The sequence below is a fragment of the Vidua macroura genome, chromosome 7 (genome assembly GCF_024509145.1).
Source record: "Vidua macroura isolate BioBank_ID:100142 chromosome 7, ASM2450914v1, whole genome shotgun sequence".
Classification (NCBI taxonomy): domain Eukaryota; kingdom Metazoa; phylum Chordata; class Aves; order Passeriformes; family Viduidae; genus Vidua; species Vidua macroura.
The window spans coordinates 26035725-26043790 of NC_071577.1; the positions used below are offsets into that span (position 1 = coordinate 26035725).

General features: G+C 42.6%; 1 long non-coding RNA gene across 3 annotated transcripts; it reads right to left on the bottom strand.

Moving 5' to 3' along the window:
- Nucleotides 1–369: 369 nt before the first annotated feature.
- Nucleotides 370–7318, bottom strand: LOC128810037 (uncharacterized). Of its 3 annotated transcripts, none has more exons than XR_008437909.1 (5): nucleotides 6852–7318; nucleotides 4921–4988; nucleotides 1525–1744; nucleotides 1348–1431; nucleotides 370–443 (listed from the first exon to the last, which is right to left on the bottom strand). It is a non-coding gene; the product is annotated as an uncharacterized LOC128810037 (long non-coding RNA). The 3 variants fall into 3 exon arrangements; XR_008437908.1 differs by lacking the exon at nucleotides 370–443 and adding an exon at nucleotides 5783–6216 and having other exon boundaries at nucleotides 1092–1431; XR_008437907.1 differs by lacking the exon at nucleotides 370–443 and having other exon boundaries at nucleotides 1092–1431.
- Between the last annotated feature and the right edge of the window lie 748 nt (nucleotides 7319–8066).

The window sequence follows — 8066 nt, forward strand, 5'->3', positions numbered from 1 at the left end:
AGATAAATCTGCTTCTGAGGCATATTTTTAAGAAGGAGCTAACAGAATTATGTGGGGCCAAGCAAACCCTCCTGCCCATGCACATTCCCTGTAGCTTTCCTCAGCTTTAGTCTGACAATGTACTCAGGCTGTGTCATCGGAGGAAAGGATGGATGATGCCAAAGTCATGGTAATGATCCCTTTAGTCCCATACGCAGCTCCCAGCTTGGTATCAACAAGTGATTTGGGACCACTAGCTGATATCAGTTCCTATGATTTTTCATATCTTCCTAAGTCAATCTCAGCTGAAAACATGAATCAGGTGAGTTGGGCTTAGACACCAGCCATGACTCACAGTTTAGGCATTTCTGTTTTAAAGGACATGCAGGTTGTCAATTCCTGTGATAGCTGCTGTTTTCCTTAAATCCTCAGTTGCTGAACTCCTCACTCTTATCGGATAGTCTCTGCACACAAACATCAGAACTTTTGTCAAAAGCCTGATGACGTGAACAAAAAGGATTCAAATATCAAAGTGCGAGCAAATATATCTTGTATAAGTTAATTTCCAAAATGTTTCTTTTTCTGTTGTATCTTGTGGTTTTTTTCCTCGTCTGTCTCATGGCAATTAATCACATACTACTTGGCAACATTAGGAAGATGATGAGCTGGCAGGAATACTGGTGAATTCCCCAATAGAATGACAGAGAGCCTTTGTTTCCCACCAAAACCTAAATTCAGGATATGTGGTAACATTACATCCTGTAACTGCAATACTGTACAAGGTGTTTGAAGCCAGTCAATGTCAGGATGTAAAAAAAAATGAAATAGGCTTATCCTCTTCTCTGCCTGCAAGGGAGGTGGATTTTTTTTTTTTTTGGGGGGGGGGGTCAGCTTTAAAATTCACTGATTATTGAGTCTTAATCTTGTCCTGTACATATATAGTTGGTAAAAAAGAAGCAGGTCTTCCTTTCTTGCTTATAAAGCAGAATATAGATGGGAAATAACCACACAGACAAAAAAAATCAACCACATGCAGAAGATTTGTGTTTGTTGTATTGAATAAAACTCTTTCTTTTCTTTTTTTCTTTTTTACTTTTTTTTGTTTCTTTTTTGATGGATCTAAATCCTATTCTTGGATGTCAGTAGCTAGCCATTTTTGAATTATGCTTTCTCTCCCTGAACTAAGTGGGCTTCCAAACTCATGAACAAGTATGTGTCATCTCCCAGGCCCCTGGGTCCATACTTTCATTCTCTGGCCAGTAAGTCCCCTAATTTTCATTGCTTAGGAGAATTAAGAAGGGCTATGTCACCATGGCAATGCAGAGTTGTACCTGTTTTTGGAAAATACATAAGCACCTAATACTATACCTTTCCAAGTCAAAGCTTGTCATGTTATCTTCAGCTCTCTCCCGTTGTTGACAGATATTGGGTGTGAAATACATTTCAATACGACTAGAGCACAAAAAAAAAATGATCAGAGCATGGTCAAAAGGCCCTCCTGGGGGCAAACTGAGTAGTGATCAGTGAGGAACAACCAAAACATACCCAGGCTCAGAAGAGGCCAGGAAACCCAACCCTTAGATGTGGATGAATCACTGCAAGGTAGAGTTATTTTAAGATCAAACCTGAAACCATCAGAGGTGGAAAATGCAACCTTGAAAAATGAGGTCAGTGGGAAAATCCAAAGGCCCACAGCCAGCCTGTTGTCAGGCACTGATGACCAATAGGGTGCTAAGTCTTCCCAGAGAACTGCAGATCACCACTCCTGGAAAGGAAACAGCAAGGAAAGAGATATAGAAACACCTGGAAGCCTTCACTGAACACCCTAAGTAAAATAAAAGATTGTGGGATAGCCACTTCTTGCTCTAATTGAGGAAAGAGTATAGACAGGCTGAGTTTCTTCCCCATCCTACACCATCCCTTCCTTTAGAAGGACCTCTTGAGCAAGCTAATTCCTTATTTCCTATCTTATCATCTGACATGGATCTGGAGCCTTCCCTTAACTGAACTTTTTTTGAGAGGATGTCTCATATCCAGTGCCTTGGTGGTCCTCCAGGTAGCTCTTTGCTTTGCCTTTCATCAAGGATTACACAGAGTACCACAGCTTCATCTGTGTCAGAACTGAGCACATTAAATTGTGAGTGTCCCTTTTTGTGTTTTCTTCTAATGAGGAAATTGGGGCTTACTGCCTGGGAGGATTTCAGGGCTTTCACTGAATGAGGAACTCAGCATCTTAACATATATGTCTTCAAGGCTACATTTACTTCATCCTCACCTAGAACCTCAGGCTGCTGTATTACCTGTTCCTTGGGAATTTTATGAAGTTAATGATGACCTTTTTTTGTCGGTGGTGGTTTTTGTGGTTCCTTGTACCCCTAAGAGCAGATGATGCTTTGCAGGAAGGATGACAGTTGTTTTTGTTTGTTTGTTTTATTTTAATTTTGAATGCCACAGTCCACTACTGGAAATTCTGGATGGCAAAATAACCCTCCCTAGGCTCTCACAATATGAATCCAAAACCAAAACCCATGACTGGGAAAATTCCAGATGTGATGTGTGTCTCTGAGACTGAAAATAAGCAGTCAAATTGTTGACTGGAAGAAGCCCTCCCTCCTGCCTTACATCCCTGAGTCACTAAGCCAGATGGGGCTGGCTTAATGCACAGAAGCTGCTGATTATCAAACCAGTGCTGTCAAGGTGGGTTGTTGAGAAGGAGGACATTTGTGTGCTGCCTTTTTAAGTATTTGGAGTTCCTTTCATACCTGTGCTGCTTTCTGCCATGAGATAGAGCAGATCCCTTTTGAAGATGCAGTACAGCCAGCTAGCACATAATGAAAATTGTTACCAGCTCTGCAGCAGCACTGTATAAATTAATCTCATAAACAAATAACTCAAACTCATCCCAACACCACCTCTGAAAAGCACTGCAAAGTAACCTCCATCACTCTTTCTGCATCTCTGAAATGCCATGAGAGCTGTAATGTAATGTACATGTGATAAAACACATATCTGGATCATTACAATAAAAATCCTGAATAAGAGCTGAAAGACTTGGCCTTTGAAAGGCATACTGGCTCTGTTTGGGAATGGCTTCATCTCTAAGTAAGAATTGTCCATGCCTGGCAGTATGCAGAAAGATACTGTTCTGACTCAGGAGGCAGGAAAATAGCAGGAAATTACTCTGTTTGAAAATTGGCCCATAAATTCAGATATGGCTGATCTGATCCTGGCATGAGTTGTTACAAGTAACTCAATGTAATTTTGGCAGAGATCATGAAACAAATAAACAAAAAGAAAGAGCAAGAGGGAGAGAAAAGTAGAGAGTAGAAATAAGAGTTTTATAGAGGAAACTAAACAGGGAGATGCCAGTTTGTCTTAACTGTATCATAGACATCAAGTCACTGGTACTCCAGCCCATTGACAGTTGCCTTCAGGCATATTCAGCACAATCAGGTGGAAGGAGCTTGGCACAGAGGCTCCAGAGAGTTGAATCCTGGTTTTGCATCTGGTCAGAATTGCCATTTTGCAGCTGTCACTGCCCTTGGCATTTTTCCTACCTTCCTCTACTCAAAGGGCAGTATTTGGGGAAATTTGGGGAAGGGGCCAAAGCTACCTCCAAGACCAGAAAGCTGCACATGCAGAAGAGGCTGTGCCTCTGATGCTGCAGCTCAGGGAAGCAATGCCTGTGTAAGCACAGAAATTCAAAGGCTTGGAACAGGGAATGAAAGTCACTGGAACCTGGAAAAGAGGTCAGGAGCTGAGCAGCAGGCCTAGGATTCAAGTGTGCATGGCAACCAGGTGTGAAGGATCTGTAACTAAAGGTCTAACCAAAACCAGGCCAATCCCAGTACCAAAGGAATAAGGGTATCCAGACTAAACAGTGCCAGAGGTGCACTGCTCTGCTCATTCTGCTCCCATTCTAAAGCCCCCCTCATCAGCTGACCAGTTATACCTCAACAGGAAACAACACTGTGGCAGGTCAGTATGGTGAGGGTATGTTATGACAGCTGGAGAGGAACTTCCTGAAAGTTCCATTTTGCTGGACATAACTGGACAGGCTGAGATTAGGAAATCCCCTTTTATAGTCCCTGCATCTCCAGGCTGAATCCCACAACAGGAAAGCAAAGTACCACTTAAGAAAATGTCCCAAAACTGGGAGGGGACTTGGCAAAGTAAATGTTTCTAAAGATCAGACTCCAGAAATCTGTTTAAAGTCCTAGAAAAAATATCCAGTTCTGCTGATGTGCATCATGAAAGAGCGGTTTGTGTCACCCAGAGGGGTGGGAAAGGAAAGGAAAGGAAAAGCCTTGAACATGATTCATTTGGCACTACCCTCATTTCCTCTATTGGAGCCCCGCTAAAACCTGTGCAGCAGTCAGTGCTCTATGCTGCCTCTAGTCCTGCCACAACCAACCTTCAGGAGCACTTCCTGGCCTGCTGCAACACAGCCTGCAGGTGAAGATGATGGAGCTGCCCTGATCCACAAGGAAATACCTAGACCAGCAACTGCTCAAAAGTGCAATTCGGAGTCCAGTTTCTAAGAAATTGATTACAAAGAAAAGTAAAGAAACAGCAAAATTGCTGGGGAAATCTCGGTAGGCAGAATACTGTTCTCTCTCTTTGTATTTAATGAAAATACTGGTTTTAGACTGTGAAAGCAGAACATTTCTAGAAGCCACATACAGATAGATCTTTGCTTTTTTGTACTCTCTGCTTACCAGTGTAGTCCCATGTAGCTATTTGTAGAAAAAGCCTGAAAATCCAAATTAGACCCAAAGAAAGATACTTAGATTGCCTTTAGGCATTTAGGCCTGCGTAATGCACATAGCACCAAATGAGCAATAATATTTGTAACACAAGCATTTTTAAGGCAACAGCCAAGAATTACGGCAGTGGAAAGAGCTTCACAATCCTATTGTAGAAAGAAGGAAAGCATTTTACCCTCTTAGAAAGCCTGTCTTTCTTCATTGATGTTCACGTCATACCCATCTTAAATAGACCCAGCAATGCTAGAGGAAAATAAGGAAAGAACATAGCATCAGAGCTGAGGTCAACATCTGGATGGACTTAGGCTTCACAAAGGAATTCACTGACTCATTGGCACATGTGAGGACTGTCATCTCCTCTGCAGCATTTAGTCTTTAATCATGAGAACCCATTGGGCTAGAGCTTGGCTTTCAGGAATATTAATGGAGTAATAATGCTATGAAAAGGGGAAAAAACAAGGCAAGAAAATGAGTGGTTCTGAAAAACATCAGTATTACTCCCTCCCTACACACACAACACATACTTAAACACACAGGGACGGAACAGCCAAAAGACCAAAACTGAAAACTAAGAGTCACCCGCTGGGTGTTTGAACAGGAATGGGATAGGAGCCCCACCTGTGCTCTGACCCTGCCTGACCCTCAGGGACTCCCCCAGTGGTGCAAAAGTTTGTTTAGTGGCTGATGTCTTCCTGTGACCTTGGGGCATAACATGAGCTGTCCTGACAGGATATCCACATGAGCATGTTCCCACTGCTCTCGGGCAGTGGTGCCCAATCCAGGGAGAGGAAAGGAAGGAGAAATAGAGTGAGAGATGATGGGCAGGGCTTTCTTGTTGCAATTGTCTGGAAGAGCATGGGCCATAGTGTCATTTCTGGACAAAATGTAGCTTGAATGAGTTGCAGTGGGCACAATGCCTCACACAGCCAGCACACCCCTCTCCTGCCTCAGGTCAGAGGTCAGAGAAGACCCCCAGGTAACCCAGAACAACAACTTTCAGATCTGTGCCAAGGCAAGTGGCTCAGTGTGGCACTAACCTGGGCCACATCCTTGCCTTGTCACTCCTCGGAGACCTTTGTCTGAATATGAAGCCCCACTGGCCAAGGATGCAGAGAAAGGGCTCAGAGACACCACATGTGTCTGGGCCTACAGTCCTGCTCTTCTGCAGGTTATGAATGAACTTCTGAACCTCCTGAGGTTGATTGATCACAGGTGACAAGAGGAAGTGATGGGGAATTCACTTGCTCATGACACCTCAGTTGCTGTTAGTTAAACAAGTGTTTTATTAAGTTCACTCCTTGTGACCAGGAGGATTTGGAAATGCCTGGCGTGATTGTTCTATTTCAGGTGACCTCATAATTCACAAGGCCTCAGACTATATTCCTCACAGAGCTAAGGAATTTCTATTGGCAGCTCCTGTGAAGTAGAGAGGATATCTGCTCATGTATCTTCTGTTTGGTGTGGGGAAGGCCTGAATAGAGGAGGAAATTTAGATTTTTACTTGATTTTGAGTAATCAGTTCCACCATCCCCTTCTGGCATCCTGCATCCCCCAGCAGTGGTTCCAATTTATGGAGAAGGTAAATCACTAGCTTGTTCCAATCTTTCTAGTCTGTTTCAATCTATCACCACCCTGCTCCTATCACATGTTGTTAGATGAACTTGAGAGCCATTCTCTCAGCAACAGAAGATGGCCTTTCCTGGAAAATGACAATTAAAGGCCTGTATACTATTCACAATGATCAGCTGAGCAATGGATTAACACCTAATGATTTCCAGAGATTTACGAGGCAGTTTTACAGACTAAGGTTGAACTGCTACTCTAAGATAAATCTTAACCATTTACTTCCCTTGTTCTAATAAATCCTCCCAGGCCTGGACAAACCAGAACATATCTATACGCACCAAGAAGGTCTCTGACATCACATCTTAAGAATGCAACAAAAAACAAGGGAAAAAATGCATCCAGCTCTGTTCATTGCGAATCAGATTTTACATCAGGCTCTTCCCAGAAAGCTGATCTGTCCATCATGCAGTTGTTTCAAGCCTGTTTCTATGCCACAATACATGGCAGAGAAGGCAGTCAGGGTCCAAATACAACACTCACCTCCTGTAATGGTACTTCTTGCTCCATGTAGAAGGTAGGAGAGCAAGGGTGAGAAACACACTCCTTAGTCTGAAAGCTATTAAGGTGTTAGCAGTAGGACTTAACTGAACTGTCTGCTCATGCCACATGCCACATGTTACATTGATGTGGTTTGATTTCACTTTACATAGTGCTTCCAGGCACCTCTGGAATTAAAAATTTAGTGGGACATAGGGGAAGGTGTTAATATGGGTTTATGGTTGCCTAAATATGATTATGTAAGCCCTTGTCTCATTCCTATCTTCCAGCCTCTCTCTCTTCATCTCTGAGCATTTCCTGTTGTGCTGCTAATGTCACTGCCTGTTTGTCACCATTTCTGCTTTCAGTATCTCTGCAGCAGGACAGCAGCAGCCTGGCAGATCTGCCTGCTGGGTGTCCTCTGTGGGTGGTCTTGTTCTGTATCAGATGGTGCCTGGACACGACCTAGCCTATCTTTAGAGATCAACCACTATGACATACTGGGTAATTGAGAGGCAAGAGTCACATTTGCTACTTAATTTTCCATCACAATAGAAACTGCTTTGTGATTGGTCTGTGACTGTGAAATACTACTTTATCCTTCTGTCTCAGAATCCATGAACTTAGATTCAAGGCTAAAAAATTTACCTCTGGGATGTCACTTCAGTGTTTTCACTTTGTTAGGGAGAGAGCAAAGACAGTGAAACTGAGGTCTGTGATCTCCAGAACAGAAGCTCAATAGTCCAAAGCCCACCCATGTAATGCTATAAAGCCTGTCTTTTATAATCAGCTCTGACATGACATGACAATAAAAGGAAAAAAAAAAAAAATAGGGAAGTTTGTCAAGGATAGGAAGTACAGACTTGTAACTGTTTTCTATTAATGATTTTGTTTTCAGTCCAAAAATCTCACCCATTAAAGCACTGATGCCTGCCATGTAAGAATTAAATGTCAGAAAAACCAAACCACCCTGTAACTACACAAGTTTGTTTTTTTTTTTTGCTCTCTTGTTGAAGTGACATATGAATACTGTGAGGTTACTCCTATTGTGCAACTGACACATTGTTATACCACATAGCAGGATGGAGCTGACTCTAGAAACTCCCAACACACAATAAATTGAGATCCTCTTTTGGAACTGACGTTAACAATATGCATCTCAGTAATGATAGCCTTTGGGCCTTGCTCTGGAGTCATAGGGAGTTTATGAGATGTTAT